General features: G+C 38.8%; 1 protein-coding gene across 1 annotated transcript in view; it reads left to right on the top strand.

Moving 5' to 3' along the window:
- Positions 1-330: 330 nt before the first annotated feature.
- PLAGL1 (PLAG1 like zinc finger 1) overlaps positions 331-18562 on the top strand; it is an 88181-nt gene continuing 69949 nt past the window's right edge. Inside the window, exon 1 of the mRNA XM_043888044.1 lies at positions 331-456. The gene's annotated coding sequence lies outside the window, so the exon portion shown is untranslated. The remainder of the gene's footprint in view (positions 457-18562) is intronic.

The raw sequence follows: 18562 nt of genomic DNA, 5'->3' as shown, positions 1-18562 counted from the left end.
GTCAGGAAAGGGTACAGTTCTCTGGGTAGCATACCTGAGGATCTGGTGCTGGCGTGTGCCCTCCTCCTGCCATGGATGAGATAGACCTTGGCCAGGAATACAGGTGGGCTGCATCTGTGATAAGGGGAAAAAAATTGTTTTTAATATGCATATTACCCCATATAGAACAAGGTATTAGGTTGGTGAAAAAGCAATTGCAGTTTGAGACGATGAATTTTAAATCTTATAAATAGGCTCAGACATATCTTTATGAATCAAAATAGGAACTGTTACAATCAACACATTTTTGCCAATGAGAAATAAATATCTTTATTCCTGTAGCATCAAAATCCATGCTTCAGGATTCAACCAACTCTTGGAAAGCATTTTCTGCCTCCTGCTGGCTGTGGAAGCGTTTTCCCTGCAAAAAGTTTTCAAGATGCTTGAAGAAGTGGCAGCTGGTTGCCGAGAGGTTGGGTGAGTATGGCAGATGAGGCAAAACTTCGTAGCCCAATATGTTCAACTTTTGAAGTCTTGGCTGTGTGTCTTGTGGTCAGGTGTTGCCATGGAGAAAAACTGGGCTCTTTCTGTTGATCAGAGATGGGTGCAAGCATTGCAGTTTCCGGTGCATCTCATCAATTTGTTGAGCATGCTTCTCAGATGTAATGGTTTCACTAGGATTCAGAAAGCTGTAGTAGATCATTCTGGCAGCAGACCACCAGACAGTGACCATGACTGTTTTTTGGTGCAAGTTGGGCTTTGGGAAGTGCTTTGCAGCTTCTTCTTGGTCCAACTACTGAGCTGGTCAACACCGGTTGTCGTATAATATCCACTTGTCGTCACATGTCACAGTCTGATGGAGAAATGGTTCCTTGTTGTTGTGTAAAATAAGAGAAGATGACACTTTATAATGAGGATTTTTTGGATTTGTGGTCAGCTCGTGAGGCACCCACTTATCGAGCTTTTTCACCTTTCAAATTTGTTTCAAATGCCGAACGACCACAGAATGGTCGATGTTGAGTTCTTTGGCAACTGCTCATGTAGTTATTGGTGGTTGTCAGTTTCTGATGGCTGGCCACTCTGTTCCTCATCTTCAAGGCTCTCATCTCCTTTGCAAAACTTCTTGAACCACCAATGAACTGTACGTTCGTTAGCTGTTCCTGGGCCAAAAGTGTTGATGTTGTGAGTTGTCTCTACTGCTTTATGACCCATTTTGAATTTGAATAAGAAAATTGCTTGAGTTCGCTTTTTGTAGAACATTTCCCTAGTCTAAAATAAACATGAAATAAGAAATAATAAGTCATTAGCAAAAGAACATAAAGTGAGAAATGTGCATTAAAATGATGAATAGCAACCACATTTATTTAAGAATGTATTCTAATGTCAAACAGCAGAGTTCAACAATGCAAAACCTTAATTACTTTTGTACCAACATAATATTTATAAATAGTTCATTAATGTTTGGGGAAAAGAGCATGAAGTTTTCAGCCACAAGGTAAATAGAACATTTTCCATTCTTATCAATTTACAGTGTTTTTACACACGTCATTTACCCTGCCTTATGTAGGTGTTGACATTGCTTAATGAAGGTGAATGTGTCAAAAGATACTAAGGTGGTGGTTCTCAAACTGGTTCGCTGAATTCTAGGTTGTTCCAGAGAGCTCAAAGGTGGGTGTGGATCAGGAGAAGAGATGAGGGAAAAGTAAAACAAATAGTCTTTTACCACGTTGCTTCTTTGACTTTAAATTCTGTTGAATTTTTGTCTGTTTTCTTTGTTGAGCTTTTGATATATTGTTATGAAAAGGAGTTAGCTGTTTTCAGTGCCAGTATTATGTAAATTTTCAAAGGTTAAATGTTAGCCTTTGAAATTATAGGGCTGCCCCATATTTGGGGGTATTTGAGTCAAGACATTGCCTGGGTAATTGTGAGGATCAGATTCTCTCTCCTAGGCCTGATTATCCTTATCCTTAATAAAAGAACTGTACATTTAGTTTTCCTAGAGCCACTTAGAATTTCTCTGACAATTGTGGCCCCCAATCTGGAGATGTGTACATCTACATTTCTTATTTTTGAGCCTCAAGACTTTGCTAAGGGTGAATGTGAAGGGCAGGGCTCTGGACAGAGTGCAGACAGACCAGCAAAGGTAGGCGGAGCGCTAATGGAAGAGACTGTAGAATCCAGCTTGGAGTGGGGAGGAAAGAATTGTAGGCTCGGGGGCAGCTGGGGGTCCTAAGATAGAGGCACCCAGGATGCTAAGAAGCCAGACTTGGAAACAAAGGCAGTTGTGTTTAAACCATTAAAAAAAAAAAAAAACATAACAGAAAAACCCCACTGTCATCTACATAAGACAATTCCTCACGTTAGTGAATGCCGAGGCAGCACAGGTTTTCTACAGCAAGAGACGGTGGGTTGCGGTTCTGGTCTGCCTGTGTTCTTGGCTTTGTGACCTTTGAGTCTGCTTCCTTATATGTAAAATGAAAGTGTTAAACTAAGCTCTTACCAAGCTTCCTTCTCTGCTGAACAACCTGTGCTTTAGGGCAAGTGTGTTTTCATGAATATCTACTGATGTGCCTCTCAGTGCACGTTTCTCAAATTTCGCATTTCTCATATAAACACAAATTAGATATTTCTTTTTCAATCTATGTGGTACCACCATCTGTTCAGGATGTTTTTCAATTGAAAATTCCATCTTTTTGAGCTTTGACAAGATTTGGGTGGAATCTTTCATTATGAAAGATGAAATATGTATTTGGGACATCTTTCATGTTGAAAAAGCACTGGGTTTAATGCATTTTTCCCATGTTTCATTGGGACTCTAATCTGTGTTAGATATGAAATGGCACTAAAACAAAATTAAATGTCTTTAAAGTTTGCATTATCAGTCATCTATTATTTAAATACTATATTTCATTTTCAAATTAAATTTGCCAGGAATATTTTGTAGAGAAAGTAGCTCTAGTATATCTCATAAATAAAGAAGCTTGAAGAACATACACCAAACTTAATCATGGCTACCTCTAGGGACTGAACTATAAGAAGGGTCAGTAAATTTGTAATTTCTACTTTAGGTACTTTTGTATTGTTTAATGAACACATTAATTTTCATAATTTCATGTATATTATTTGTTATGGAATGAGCCTTTATGATTATAAAATATCTTTATTGGATTTATAGATATAATCACCATTTGACATAAGTAATTTAAGACTTAAAACTAATATCATTTTGTTAGACCATGTAGAGAAATGAATGCCCCTTCTTTGATGGATTTAGAAGTTGATGGTGTTCTTTTGGTGTGTAGTTGGACAGGGTTCATGTGATAGATAATGTAAGCAAATACTTTTCTCTAGCCCTTTCAAGGCCTGAGCCTAGAGATGAAAAATAAGTTTCATCATCTTTGATTGTGGCTAGAGAGATGTGTTGAGAAAGGTCATACCTAAGTTCCAATAATTAGCCTGACATGGGTACTAGAGGATGAAGAAAATGGCTAATCACTTGCCATTTATTTGCTGTCCCTGAAATCTGGACTTTTAGATAATAAGTTATGAAGGTAAACATTTTTCTGTCCAGATCTCTTAAACTCTGCTGTATGGTGTGTGTGCTCAGTTGTATCCTACTTTTTGCCACCCCATGGACTGTAGCCCACAGGCTCCCCTGTCCATGGAATTTTCCAGGCAAGAACACTGGAGTGGGTTGCCATTTCCTACTCCAATAATATGTGTGTGTGCTAGTCGGTCAGTCATGTCTGACTGTTTGAGACCCCATGGACTATAGCCTGCTAGGCTCCTCTGTCCATGGAGTTCTCCGGGCAAGAACACCGGAGTGGATTGCCATTCCCTTCACCAGGGTATCTTTCCAACCCAGGGATCAAACCCAGATCTCCTGCATTGCAGGCATATTCCTTACCATCTGAGCCACCAGGGAAGATTATACTTAATCAGATAATATTTTATTTTTTTAATATAGTTAGTGGATAGTTTCATAATAAGTCATGTTGAGATTGCAAGGACTGGAATCTTTTGTATTTCTCATAGAAGCTGGCATGATACCATACTTGAAAGAACCGAGGAATTAATGACTAATGAAATGAAGGACTGATTTGTTTATTTGGGCAATGTGAGGTTATAGATAATAAGGATAATTCAATCTGATTGAGCATCAGTTAAAATAATTTCATCCTTCTTTATAGAAATATTTACCAGGATTGATGTTAAGCTGAAAAATTGACTACTATGACTTAGAATTTCTTTATGTGACCCTCTTTAATCCTTTTAATTTTTGACACCTAGAGAGTTAAATGACTTACATGCATGACGGTGGGTAGCTCGATTTTTACATTTGTAGTTTAAAAAGGTACCAGTGTTGCACATATATGCATGTAGAGAGAGGGGTACACATACCATTTATATTCATAAGGAATAGCAGGTGGAGAAGAAAAAATACAGAACATGTCATTCCAACCCTCCGCTGACCCCACTTTTTTTCTTGGAAAAAGAGGGACGTGCTTAATTAATCAGAGTAATGAGAAGCTGCCAGCATACTGTTTCTCCAATTATTTCAGACTGAATTTAAAAACAAAATCACGTATTTGGATGACATCCTGCTCACAACCAGATGAACAAGATATTTATTCATGCATTCATTCATTTAATAATATCTACCGTGCACCTACCACCTGCCAAGCACTGTTCTAGACTCTAGGAGTGGAGTTATGGGCATGAGACTGGGCCCCTACCCTATGTTATTTAATATGGATGAGAAAATTAAATCTCTCCAAAGTGTCTTGCCTGATGTGGTAGATTTGGGACTTGATTCTAAGTTTTCTGTTCTAACCTTTGCACCACACTGTCTCATGTAATTTGGGGGACCCTGATTGTCGATCAGCAGGGCAGTTCTGTCTGCCTTTCCTTTGTTCTCCCCTTGTTTGTGGTCCATTGCTTTCGATCCTATGTGGAATGGTGTGGATGCTGAGAGATACTCTGTCCATGAGAGTGTCCTAGGGCCTTGGGCAAGTCGTATTCATTTTTTGAACAGAACCTAGGCTCATGCTGTTAAAAATAAACATGAGTGAAATAAAGAAATTGAAGCAGTATTTTTCCAAATCTCAGGGTTTTAATTTGGTAGAATGAAACCAATATTAAGAAAACTTTTTTTTTTAATCTTAGAGTACATCACAACTAGTCCGCTAAATATTCCATGATTATATGTTTCTATTAGGTTGCAACATGAAATTTTTTCCTTGCCATTGGTTGTGGTCAAAAACATTTGAAACAATGGTTTAAAGGGCATCAGGTGAGATCGTGTTTGTGACAAAAATGAAGTTTATGAAAAAAGATGTATGGTTATCCTTAGCTATCATTTGAATGTGGGTGTTGTTTACTTAAAGCATTCATAGCAATAAAGTAGAATTTGTGTGATGAAAGTAGTAGTGGAAATTATCTGGCACCTGAGTATATGCCTGAACAGATTTTTTTCTTTAAACACACACGTTGCAGTTACTGGTTACCCTGTGTCCTATACTTTTATTGCAGTTTCCAGTATTGAGTGGTTTCATTATTTTTTGAAACATATTTGCTTTGTAATTTAATTGCATGGCACATAGAGAAATTTGAGGAAATAAATACTTGAGGCAATCTCCTATACATTATCTGATTATGATAAAGTCTACGGTTGATTAGACTTTAATAGAGTTGTTAAATATTACATAGTAATTTGAGAACTGATTTAATATTTTATTTTTTTCATTTAGTTTCTAAATGTTAGTGGATTTTACCTGAAGATATTATTTGTTAAAAAGAAAAAAGTAACACATACAGTTCCCTAAATTGAGGTTTTTCTTAGGCAGTAGTGGTAAAGAATCTGCCTGACAATGCAGGAGATGCAAGAGATGTGGGTTCAATCCTGGGATATCCCCTGGAGAAAGAAATGGCAACCCACTCTGGTATTCTTTCCTGGGAAATTCCATACACAGAGGAGCCTGGTGGGCTACAGTTCATGGGGTTGCAAAGAACTGGACACATCTGAGTGTGTGCACACACACCTACATATATGAGCACACACACACCCCCATCAGATCACAGTTATTTGTTCTTCAAGAAAGTGTTTGTGGTAGGCCTTGGACAAAAAATAGCCTCACCCACTTGAAATCACTTGAAGACTACAATTTATTTTTTTATACACTTATGTAGATTATAGGAAACAGTACTAACTTGAAATTTGCAATAATTTGGGTAGGGATTAGACTTTATCTTTGGAAAGATAAAAGCTTATTGCTAAAAAAAAAAAAAAGCTGCAAATTTTTAGAGTTTTAATTATGTTTATAAATACATCCTTGGAGGCACATTAGGAAAAAAAAAACTCTATCTTTCTATATGGTCATTTATTTTAGAGATATGTGTAGAATTTTCATTATTGAGATGACCAAGACAGAGATGTATTGAAATATTATTTGCTTATTCTTTGCAAGGCATGAACTTATTCCCTAGAGTAAGCTTATAATCTAATTATGGAGACAGAAGCACAGAAGAAAGGCTGCGCTTAAAAGAGTATAGAGATGTTTTTCTCTCCTCAGGCAGAGGACAGGAGAGCAACATACAAAAGAAAATTTCTTTGAGGACAGTTCTGGGCAGGAAAGCTGAGCAAGCCCTTTTTGTTGGTATTAGATACCTTCCAGTGGGATTGCATTATGGGCACTTTGAATGTACCTGAGTTCAACTAGTCAAGGTCAAGAGAAAGCAAAAGCAGAACTAACTAATAATTAGTGCAGGAGGTTGTATCTAGCATTTCCTACAATGGAATGTTCTAGAATAGTGTATCATAAGGATGTGAATGTCTTCTTCCTTGAATGGTCTCAGTGCCATTCATTCTTCCAGTACATAAGTATTTTTAGTTCACCCCACCTATACCGCACTCACCCCCAGCAAACAACCTGACCGCCTACTTTATTATAGAAAAAAAAAAGTCTATAGATTGTGAAGTGCTTTTTCCCCTTTCCTGCTTCTCCCCACCCCTGCTATTTATTCATCTCTTCTCCAGCCTCAGGGGCTTCCCTGATAGCTCAGTTGGTAAAGAATCTGCCTGCAATGCGAGAGCCCAGGTTCAATTCCTGAGTTGGGAAGATCCGCTGGAGAAGGGATAGGCTACCCTCTCCAGTATTCTTGGGCTTCCTTGGTGGCTCAGCTGGTAAAGAATCTGCCTGCAGTGTGGGAGACCTGGGTTTGATCCCTGGGTTGGGAAGATCCCCTGGAGAAGGGAAAGGCTACACACTCCAGTATTGGTTAAGGCCTGACTTCTCTCCTCCAGGACTTTGTTCCCTCAGTTACACCTTCTCCTTCATAAAAATCCCGGCTCTGGAGGCAAAGTCTACCAGTTTGAAATATGGTTTTGTACTTTCTAAATGTGGGGGCATGGACATACTGCTTATCTTCTATGTGCATCCATTTGAAAAATGGGGCTAGAAATAAGCGCTTATCTTATTGCGAGCACACCATAAGTGAAGGCAGTTAAGGGGCTTTGCCTCGGTACAAGCTCTCAGTGAATGTTAGTTTCTGCCATTCCTACTGTTACTACTGCCACCATTAACCTACTAATCTCTAAATCTCTTTGCTTTTCATTCCTTAAACCATATGTTTGCTGAACCATTTCTTCTTCTGGAAAAGAAGGAAGCCAAACATTCTCTTGACCCTGGTCCCTTTTTAACTACTGTATTCTCTTTCCTCTTCCCTCTCAAATATTTTAAAGATTATTCAAGGTTAGCTCTCTGTACTTCTTCCTCTTCTATTTGCTTTTATTGTCTTTGTAGAAATTGTTTTTTTTTTTTAATGAGATATTCACTAGATACAAAATTATAAACTGTTTTCTATTTTGACTTCTCTGAAACCTGAGGTAGTGAGTACTTTTTGACTTGAGTCCCATGTAGGTTGAGTTGCTTCAGTTCTGTCCAATTCTTTGCAACCCCATGGACTGTAGCCTGCCAGGCTTCTCTGTTCATGGGACTTTCCCAGCAATAATACTGTAGTGGGCTGCCATGCCCTCCTTCAGGGGATCTTCCATATCCAGGAATCAAACCCAAGTCTCCTGAATTATAAGCAGATTCTTGACCTGCTGAGCCATCTGGGAAATCTTCTTGTCCTTCCCTAAATCCTTCTCTCCTCACTTCTCTCTGAGCGTTGTCACTATACAGCTTTTTATGTTGATCATTCTTTTACTTTTCTTCATAGATTTACTTAATATTTGTACATATTTACTTTTGTATATTGTTGAACTTTGTAAGTGGAATTATACAATATAAATTATAGAGAGGCTTGCTTTTTTGAACCAAACTATGGTTTCATCCATTTTTATTGGCATAAAGAATGTCATTATATGCTATAATTTATTCATTTTCCTGTTGACAAATATTTGGACCTTTTGCTATTCTAAACGGGTTTGCTCTAAGCATTCTTGTATGTATATCCTGGCATACATATACACAAGGTTTTCTAGGATTCTAGAAAAATAAATTCAGACTTTTATATTTAGGGATGTGAAGTGGTATCTGATATTTTATTTTATTTGGCTGTGCCATGCAACTTATAAGATCTCAATTTCCCAACCAGGGATTGAACCCAGGCCACTGCAGTGAAAGCGCCAAGTCCTAACCACTTGACTGCCAGGGAATTCCCAGTATCTGACATTTTAAATTACATTATCAGATAACTGATGAGGTCAACCATCTTTTCACTTATTTCTGGATTATATTGGTTTATTTTTCAGTGAAATGCCCATTAAATGTTTTGCTGGGTTTTGTTTTGGATTGTCTATTTCATTTATTTATAGTAGTCCTTTATAATTCTGAGACAATAAGCCAATTTCCAAATTTGTGTTTTGTCTTTTCATTTTCTTTATGTCTTTTCTCCCTCCTTTAGCTGCTTTTGAAAATTTTTTGTTTCTGATTTCCAGCAATTTGATTATGATGTGTGTAGTCTTGATGTGGTTTTCTTTTTCTGTTTTTTTTTTTAAAACAACTTAGATATAATTTGTATGCCATACAGTTCACTTATTTATAGTGTACATTTTCGACTTTCAGTATATTCATAGGGTTGTAGATCTATCACCTTAATCATTTTCATTACCTAAAAATGAAACCTCATACCCCTTAGTCATCACCTTCAATCCTTCTACCCCTCCAGCCCTATGCAATTACTAATCTATTTTGTCTCGCTATACTTGCTTATTCTAAGAATTTCAAATAAATGGAATCATACACGATGTAATTTTTGTGACTGATTTTTTTTTTTACATAGCTTAATGTTTTCAAAGGTCATCCCTGCTGTAGCATGCATTAGTACCTCATTTTTTATTCCCAAATAATATTTCTTTACATTGGTATGTCATATTTTATTTTTCCATTTGTTGGGAAAAAAAACTCTTTTTTTTCCCTCCAGTTAATTGACTTGGTACTCTTTAAAAAAAAAAACAAGGCCAACTGGCCATAGACACATGGATTTATGTTTGGACCTTCAGTTCTATTCTGTTGGTCTTTGTCTAGGTCTTTTGTGAGTACCACCTTGTCTTGATTGCTGTACCTTTATAGTAAGTTTTGAAATTGGGACCAGTGATCCCTCAAACTTTGATCTTGTTTTGCAAGATTGTTTTGATAGTTCCAGTTCCCTTGAATTTCCACATGAATTTTAGGAACTGCTTCTCAATTTCTGCATTGAAATTAGCTGGGATTTGATAGGCTGTGTTGTACTCATGGATCAATTTCAGGTGTTACTTTCTGTATTTCTAGTAACGTGTTCCTCATTTCCTTCTGAGTCCTCACCAGTGGCACCTTTAGTGACTGTATTCTTACCAACAGTCTAAGGCTGTCTAGGTTTCTTCTATCATTATTTTTCAAAATTCTTTCAGCCTGCACCAACTGCCTGATTCCAAGGCTATCCCATATTTTTAGGTATTTTCTATAATAGCATACCCCTTCTAGGCACCAAAGTTGATACTAGTTTCTATTGCTGCTGTACCAAATTCACATAAATTTAGTGGTTTAAGACATTTATTACTTCACAGTTCCATAGGTCTCAAGTCTGGGCTGATCCCTCAGTTGCTCTTTAGCATTATCTCTCGCCAGTTTTCATGTATTTCGGGTTTAGCGATAACAAACTGAATAGTTCCCTGTAGATATCATGTCACATACATATCTCTGCACTTCTTATGGTGTTCCTTTTACCTGATGTGTAGTGTGGGCTGTTATAACAGATTACTATGGGCTGGTGGCTTAAACAGCAAACTATTTTCCACTGTTCTGGAGGCTGGAAATCCAAGATGAGTCCAAGTGCCAGCACGTTTGTGTTTTTGATGAGGACTCTCTTCTTGATCATGTCTTCACATAGTCTCTGCTTAGTGCTTACACCCAGAGAATGAGCCGTGGTCTCCTTGCTGTTGTTGTTTAGTTGCTAAGACGTGTCCGACTCTTGCGACCCCATGGATTGCAGCCCACCAGGCTCCCCTGTCCATGGGATTTCCCAGGCAAGAGTACTGGAGTGGGTTGCCATTTCCTTTTTCAAGGGGGTCTTCCTGACCCAGAGATTGAACCTATGTCTCCTGCATTAGCAGGAGGATTCTTTACCACTGAGCCTCCAGAGCTCTCATTATCCTCTTAAATTTTTTTGATAATCCTATATCATAAGTGCTCTACCCTCATGAGCCCATGTAAATAATTCTCTCCGCAAACCTCCAAATATCACATTTGAAAGTTTAAGAGTTAGTCACTCAGTTGTGTCCGATTCTTTGTGACCCCATGGACTGTAGCCCAACAGGCTCTCCTGTCCGTGAATTTTCCAGGCAAGACTACTGGAGTAGGTAGCCATTCCCTTCTCCAGGAAATCTTCCCAACCTGGGGATCAAACCTGGGTCTCCTGTATTGCAGGTAGATTCCTTACCATCTGAGCCACCAGGGAAGCCCCTATTTGGAGGTTAGACCTTCAATATATGAATTTCAGGAAGACACAAACATTCAATCCATAGCATTCTGCCTCTGTGTGCCTGCTGTGTGCTAAGTTGCTCTAGTCATGTCTGACTCTCTGTGACCCTACGGACTGCAGCCTGCCAGACTACCCCATCTGTGGGATATCTGCCTCTGCCCACCCCCAAATTAATATACTTCTTACATGCAAAATATATTTATTCCATCCCAAGAGCTCCAAAAGTCTTACCTATTTCAGCATTAGCTCTAAAATCCGGAGTCTTATGTAAATATCATCTGAATCTACTGTGGATGAGACCTGAAATATGATTCAGTCTGAGGTAAAAATGCCTCTCCAGCCACGAACCAACAAGTTTTGTGCCCCCAAACTACCATGGTGAGACAGATGTAAGATGTACTTTCCCATCCCCAAAGGGAGACATCAGAAAGAAGGAGGGAAAGTGGGTCTCAAGGAAGCTCATAACCTACTAAGGCTTACTCCCTGGACCTTGCGTTGTTGTGTTTATAGTCGCTGAGTCATGTCTGACTCTTTCGAGACCTCATGGACTATAGCATGCCAGGTCCCTACGTCCATGGGCTTTTGCAGGCAAGAATACTGGAGTGGGTTTCCATTTCCTTCTCCACCATTGGACCTTAAGGTTTGAGAATAGTCCTTTAAGAGTGGGTGTGGCATCAGCTGAACCCCCCTGGAGCAATAGTCCTGACTCTGCTGCTATGCTAGTTTGGAACTGTGTCCCTGCCATTCTGGGCCAGCCTCACCCACACAGCTCTGCTAGGCAGTGGGCCCACCCTTTGAAACCTAGGTGGGGGCAGCCTGGCCCTCTCTGGGCCCACGTACTCTAGGTCTGTGGTGGGAATGGCAGCCCTGATAATCTCTTAATCTTGTTGAAGTGTCCTTCTTTCTCTCTTGTCTTAGAGAAGAGTGTGTGATTACAACGAACGAACTCTACAGTCAGGTCCTATGGGAGCTGAGTCTGACAGCCTGCCTTTATTTTGTCCCATCTCTTCCCCCTTCAGTTCAAACTGGCAGTGATCCTGCTGGGGTGGCTGATTAGGTGAGGTCCATGGTTCACACCCATACGAATCTCCTTATCAAACGGTCAGCCAGAAACAGTGTTCTCTCCAAACATACTTTCTCTCTCTTTTTTTTTTTTCAATATGGATAGGCTGAGACTCTTCCAAATCTTTAAATTCTTTGTTCCTTTTTGCTTAACATTTTTTTTTCTTAAATTCGTTTATCTCTTTTCATGTTTTACTGTAAGGCATCAGCAGTAACCCAGCAGATCCTTCAAAATTTTGCTTTGAAACCTTTTCAGCTAAATATTCAGTTTCATCACTTGCAAATTCTACCTTCTGCAAAACACAGAAACAGGAACACAATTCAGCCAAGCTCTTTGTTACTTTATAACAAGGATTGCCTTCTTCCTTGGTCCAATAGCTAGTTCTTCCCCTCTGAGACCTCATCAGAAAGGCTTTTGCCACTTACATTTCCACCAGCATCTGTTGTGATTACTTACATATTTTCTAAGAAGCTAGAAGCTTTCTCTGCAGCTCTTTGTTTTCTGAGCTCTCACTAGAATCTTCTTCAAAAGTCTCTTCATAGCAATATTGGTTTTTTCTAGCATTGCACCTCAGAACTCTTCCAACCTCCATCCATTGCCCAGTCCCAATGCCCCTTCCATATTTTTAGGTGTTTGTTACAGCAGCACCCAACTTCTTGATACCAGTTTCCATCTTAGCTGCTTTGGGGTGCTGTAACAGATTACTATAGACTGGGTGGCCTAACCAACAGTTATTTCTCACAGTTCTGGGGACTGGAAGTCCAAGCTCAGGGTGCCAGAATGGATGGGTTACTGGTGAGGGCCCTCTTCCTGGTTTTATCTTCACATAGAGTTTCCTCTATGTGTGTGCATGCAGAGAGAGTGAGCTCTGGTCTCATCACCCTCTTGCAAGAGCATTAATCCCATCATTGGTGGCTCTTCTTTCATGGCTTCATCAAAACCTAATTCTCTCCCCAGAGCCCTACCTCCAAATGCCATCATAGTGGGGATGAGGACTTCAACATGTGAATTTGGGGTGAGGGCACAGGAGCTTCCCTGGTAAAGATGGTAAAGAATCCGCCTGCAATGCAGGAGAACTGGGTTGGGAAGCTCTCCTGGAGAAGGGAATGGCTACCCACTCCAATATTCTTGCCTGGAGCATTCCATGGACAGAGGAGCCTGGCGGGCTATAGTCCATGGGGTCACAAAGAGTCAGACACTACTGAGTGACTAACACTTTCACAAACATTCAGTCCGTAGCACCTTTATGCTCATCCCTGTATTAGCTGATGTCTTTATTTTCTACTTAATCTATACAGTAATCTCTTCTAGAAAATTTGACTCTGCTTCTGAGCTGAGCTAAGTGACCCAGTTCTGTGTTCCCATAATAGCACGTGGTCCTTCACTTCCTGTGTTGTATCAGAATTATCTTTCACATGTTGGTCATTCATGGATGTATGGAAACGTGTCCTGTATGATCAGACTTTTGGTTTTGTAAGCCTTGCTTTATTGTCTTGTCTTGTTCATATATCATATAGCGTGTTAGTCTAGCTACAGGATGTATTCTTGGAACTGGAATTGTGAGATCAAAGGGTATACACATTTATACTTTTTTTTTTTTTAAATTTGGCTGCTTTGGGTCTTAGTAGGGGCATGTGGGATCTGGTTCCTTGATCAAGGACCAAACCCAGGACCCCTGCATCTGGAGTGTGGAGTCTTAGCCACTGGACCACCAGGGAAGTCCCCACATTTATACTTTTGATTGATACTGTCCAGTTGCTTTCCACAAAGGCAGTGTAAACTCTCACCAGTAATACATGAGGAATGACAGTGCCTTCCTCCAAACCCTTGACAACATCGTGTGTGTTAAAGTCTTGGAATCTTTGCCAATCTGATAAGTGGGAAAATCTCGGCATAGTTTTACTTGACATTTCTCTTATGATGAGAAGCATGTTTTAGTAGATTTAAGAGCTGTCTCTGTATTCTTCACTAAATGAACTGTGTCTGTTCATATGCTCTGCTTGCCTTTCTATGGAGTCGTAGTCTTTTCCGTACTGATCTGTAGAAGCTCTCTCTACATGAAGGAAATCAGTCCTTTGTCATGAGTCATGGTGCCCCCGTGCCCCTGTTCCAGCTTGTCTTTTAACTCTGCTTATCGTGTGTTTTGTCATGCAGAAAATTTGATTTTACTATATGGTTGAGTTTATCAATTTCTTTTTCATGGCTTTTGGCATTTGTGTCAAACTTTGGCTTGACCTTCCAAAGGAAGTCATTTTAAGTATGTTGAAAGCTTTATATGTAAAGGCATTTATTGCATTCTTGGCAATTTTACAAGCTGATAACAATATAGAAGTTCAATAATTGGGGAATGATGGCTTTCACTGTGATATAGCTACATAATGGGTTATTATGTAACCTGTGTAAATAATGTTTAGAGGAAGTTCCTCATATATTTACAGATGAATGACAGGGCAAGATGCTTATGTTCAGGTTGAGACCAGAATCAAGACCATTTCTATTCCAGATTATCTCCATGATATAAAAAATGGAAAAGAATCAGTGGGAGGCAAATTAATAGTTGTAATTGGGTGGTGAGATTATTTTATTATTTAAAATGTCTTTTGGTTCTTTGCCAACTTCTAAAGCCAGAACATTTTTTTTTTTTTAATGGAGGGAAAACAGCCCCGCGTGGCTGGCCCTGCACTTGTGTGGGCATCGTATGCTGTGTGCTCTGTAGGATCTGCTCCCTTCAACTGCTTGACACTCTCCACACCTTTAGCAGCCCAGCAGAGGGACGAGGCAAACCGATAATTGTTTGTCCAGAATAGAGCTAGTTTATCCAGATGTTCTTCTTTTCTTTTTCTATTGTCAGGTATCAGGATCTCAGGGAACATTCATTGTGTATTTCACTAGAATAGGTGCAGCTCAAATTACAATGGTAACCTAAAGTCAGCATGGACTAGTCATTGTTTTTCTAATTTCTCTTTGAAATTGTTAATAGTGGATTTTATTTTGAAATTAAGCCCCCTCCTTCTTTTTTTTTTCTTTTTGGCTCTGTACACCCTCATAATACTTGGTAGAGTTATTTCTTCTGGATCCTGTTCAGTTTTAATTTTCAAACAAATGTAGCCAATCTCAATGCTTGAATTTTGACAAATATATTTATCCTTAGAGCTGCCACCACAGTTGAGAGAACATTTGCATCAGAAGACTACAGAGACCTGACTTTATATATAATTTTAAAGGTATAATGTATTTTACACTAATATACTCTGGAATTACCTACAAGAGTGACAGTTAATTTTAGGTAGAGTTTTTGAAAGAGGTATAAACGTTTGATAAGTTAATGGTTTATATAGTAACTGTATATAGTTAAATAATTAACTTCACAAGGAACTCTGCTTTGGTTATAGCATAAAATTATAATAAGTAAACACGATAAAGAACCGTATGAGCCATTAGTTGAATTCTTTGAGGTGCTGGGACTTCAAAGGGCCAGTATTGTGCATTTTGGGTATTTTGATTTCTTTGCATTTCCTAGTCATCTTTTTGTCTTAATCCTGAAAGGTATTTTGTTTATGCTCAAATCAAAATGAATGATATTCTTGAGGCAACTGGGGAGCATTAGCAAAAATCCCTTCTTTTGGATCTTATATGTGAGTCTGTAAACATATTAGCCAGACTAGAGAAACTGAGATAATTAGGATAGATATAAAATAGCAAGTTAGGCAAACATGATTAAGATTTCCCCACAGGACAGTGTTTTCCCGGTAAAGAGATTATTTTAAATATCAAACCTCATTTCAAAAGAGAAGCACTTAAAGATGCTTTCATCTGTTGGAGCAAGAGCCTCTGTTTGTGTAAATCAAACCATTGCACAATCTCCAGAATCCGAATGTGGAAATTTCACAGATTCTTTGTAATGTGGAACAGTTAATGCTTGCGGGAGGTGGGTGGCGATGGGGACCAGTGCTGTCATTGGGGCGGCTTAGGTTTTATTCCCTCACAGTTGGCTGAGTGGTTTAGGTACCCTCCTGTTTGTTCTGTCCTTAAACAACTTGTCCCCTACTCTTCTTCTGTCCTGTTTTCTCTTCCTCCCTAGGCTCTTTTCTTGGAATTGTAAAAGAAACAAAAAGAAGGACCTCACTTGCAATTTCACTTTTTATTCTGACTACTATAGATTTAACTTCTCAAAAACTTCGTGCTTTAGATAAAGCAACATTAAGGCTAAGTTTTAGTAGCCAGTTTCATTTGTATTTGAGGACCCTGGGATGAATTGATCCAACCTGGAAATCTACATTGAAATTTGCTTTTTCAGTCTTTATATATATTTTTTCCATCTGTTTGCCAGTAGTTACAATGGTTTGCAGGGCAGCCAAAGGATGAACTACTCATTGATCTTAAGCATCATTGTGTGCTTATAGATTGATCGAGAGATTAGAAATGAATGTATATCCCAACTCAAAAATAACAGCTAAACAGATTTAGTAAACAATTCAGAGTCTTGAGTGATACTATTGGAAAATCATGGCCATAAGGATTTCTCTAAAAATATGCTATCAGACATTTGTTGGGCCTTTTGTCAAGAAAAGAAACTTTGTCGAGCAGATGAGTGGTAGGTCTCTAAATTTCATAGCCTGGATGACTATCTTAGCTAGTTAGCCACATTAAATTCCTTTGTGGGGAGGATACAGTAGTATATTTGTCTACTAGAGTTGCCCTAATGAAATACCATGGACTGGGTGGCTTAAACAACAGAAATTTATTCTCTTACGGTTCTGGAGGCTGGAAGTCCAAGATCACAGTGTCATCAGGGTCAGTGTCTGACGAGACCTCTTTTCTTGGCTCATAGTTGCCTTCTCTCTTTGTCTTCACATGGGCTCTTCTCTGTGGGTGTGGGAGAGATCTTCAGTGTTTCTTCCTCTTCTTACAAGAGTATCAGATCTATCGGATTAGAGTCCCACTATAGGACCTCATTTAGCCATCATTATCTCTCTAAAGGCCCTGTTTCCAAATATAGTCACATTTGGGGTTAAAGCTTCAGCATATGAATTTGGGTGGGGGGACATAATGCAGTCTATAATAGGTAGAATAAATTATAAGTAAATAAATAAGATACAGCGATATTACTTAAGCTGAGAGAGTGTGAACTAGTTAGCATTGTGCTCTTTTTTTGTGTGTATGAATCGTATAAAATAGTTCGTTATGTTACAGTTAAAAAAAGAATTTCTGTCACTATTTACTTAGTTCTCTTCTCCTGCTAAACTTAATCTCCTCAAGGCCAGGGATGAACCTATTGAGTAGCTTTCAAATTCTTTTGATTTTAATCTAAATTAAGAAATGCATTTTACATCATAATCCAGGACAAACACACACATACTGAAAATAACTTCTCAAACAAAACCTTTTTTATGGAAACTGATTTTTTTTTTATCCTTTCATTTCAGTAGAGAGAAAATGGTGATTGTGACCCATTAGACTGATTTCATGACCCACTAGTAATTTGTGACTCACTGTTTCAAAAACAGTAGCTTATTAGGTTTTGGTTGATAGTATTGAATTGGCCACAAAGTTCATTTGGATCTTCCCGTAACATCTCACAGCTCCTGGAACATAGTAGGCCTTCTACAGATGTTTATCAAATATATGAATGAATGATTCAGTTGAATAAGTAAGAAGGAGCTGGAGTAAACTAGAGAAATTCTTTAGAGGCCAGTTTTGTCCATTTAGAGGCCAATATTGTCCTTTATTACTTAGTATTCCTGTTGGCTTCTGTTTGGAGTTTTCCAAGACTGACTGAATTCAAATCTCTTTAGGTGGCAGTTGGGTTTTTCATTTTTTTAATATTTTTTATTTTAGAATAGTTCTAGATTTACAAAAAAGAAAAGCTGCAAAGGTATCCAAGAGAGCTCCCGGTTACCCAGCACCCAGTTTCCCCCATTATTAATGTCTTTCGTTTCTGTGGTACATTTGTCATGACTGTGGTTGTTCAGTCACTAAGTCATGTCTGAGACAGCAGCACACCAGGCTTCCCTGTCCTTCACTACCTCCTGGAGTTCACTCACACTCTTGATTAGTGAGCCAATAATGAGATGTTATTAGTAACTAAATTCCATACTTTCTTCAGATTTCATTAGTATTTCTCCAGTGTCCTGTTTCTGCCCCAGAATCCCATCTAGGATAGCACATACATTTAGTCCTCTCATCTCCCTAGGGACCCCTTTGTGGTGACATTATCTCACATTTTCCTTCTTTTGATGACTTTGACAGTTTTCAGAAGTACTGGTCAGGAATTTTGTGCAGAGTTCCTTAATTTGGGTTTGTCTAAGTTTGTTTTCTTCACAATTAACTCGGGTTTGGGGGAAGAAGACCATAGTGTATATGACTTATTCTGCCGATGTTGACCTTGATCACCTGACTGACATGGTATATTTCAGATTTCTCCACTGCATACGTGCTACGTCACTTCAATTGTGTCTGACTCTTTTCAACCCCATGGACTATATCCTGCCAGGCTCCTCTGTCCATGGGATTCTCCAGGCAAGAATACTGGAGTGGGTTGCCATTTCCCTCTCCAGG

Source organism: Cervus elaphus, chromosome 26 (genome assembly GCF_910594005.1).
Source record: "Cervus elaphus chromosome 26, mCerEla1.1, whole genome shotgun sequence".
Classification (NCBI taxonomy): domain Eukaryota; kingdom Metazoa; phylum Chordata; class Mammalia; order Artiodactyla; family Cervidae; genus Cervus; species Cervus elaphus.
This window is presented reverse-complemented; position numbering and strand designations above follow the sequence as displayed.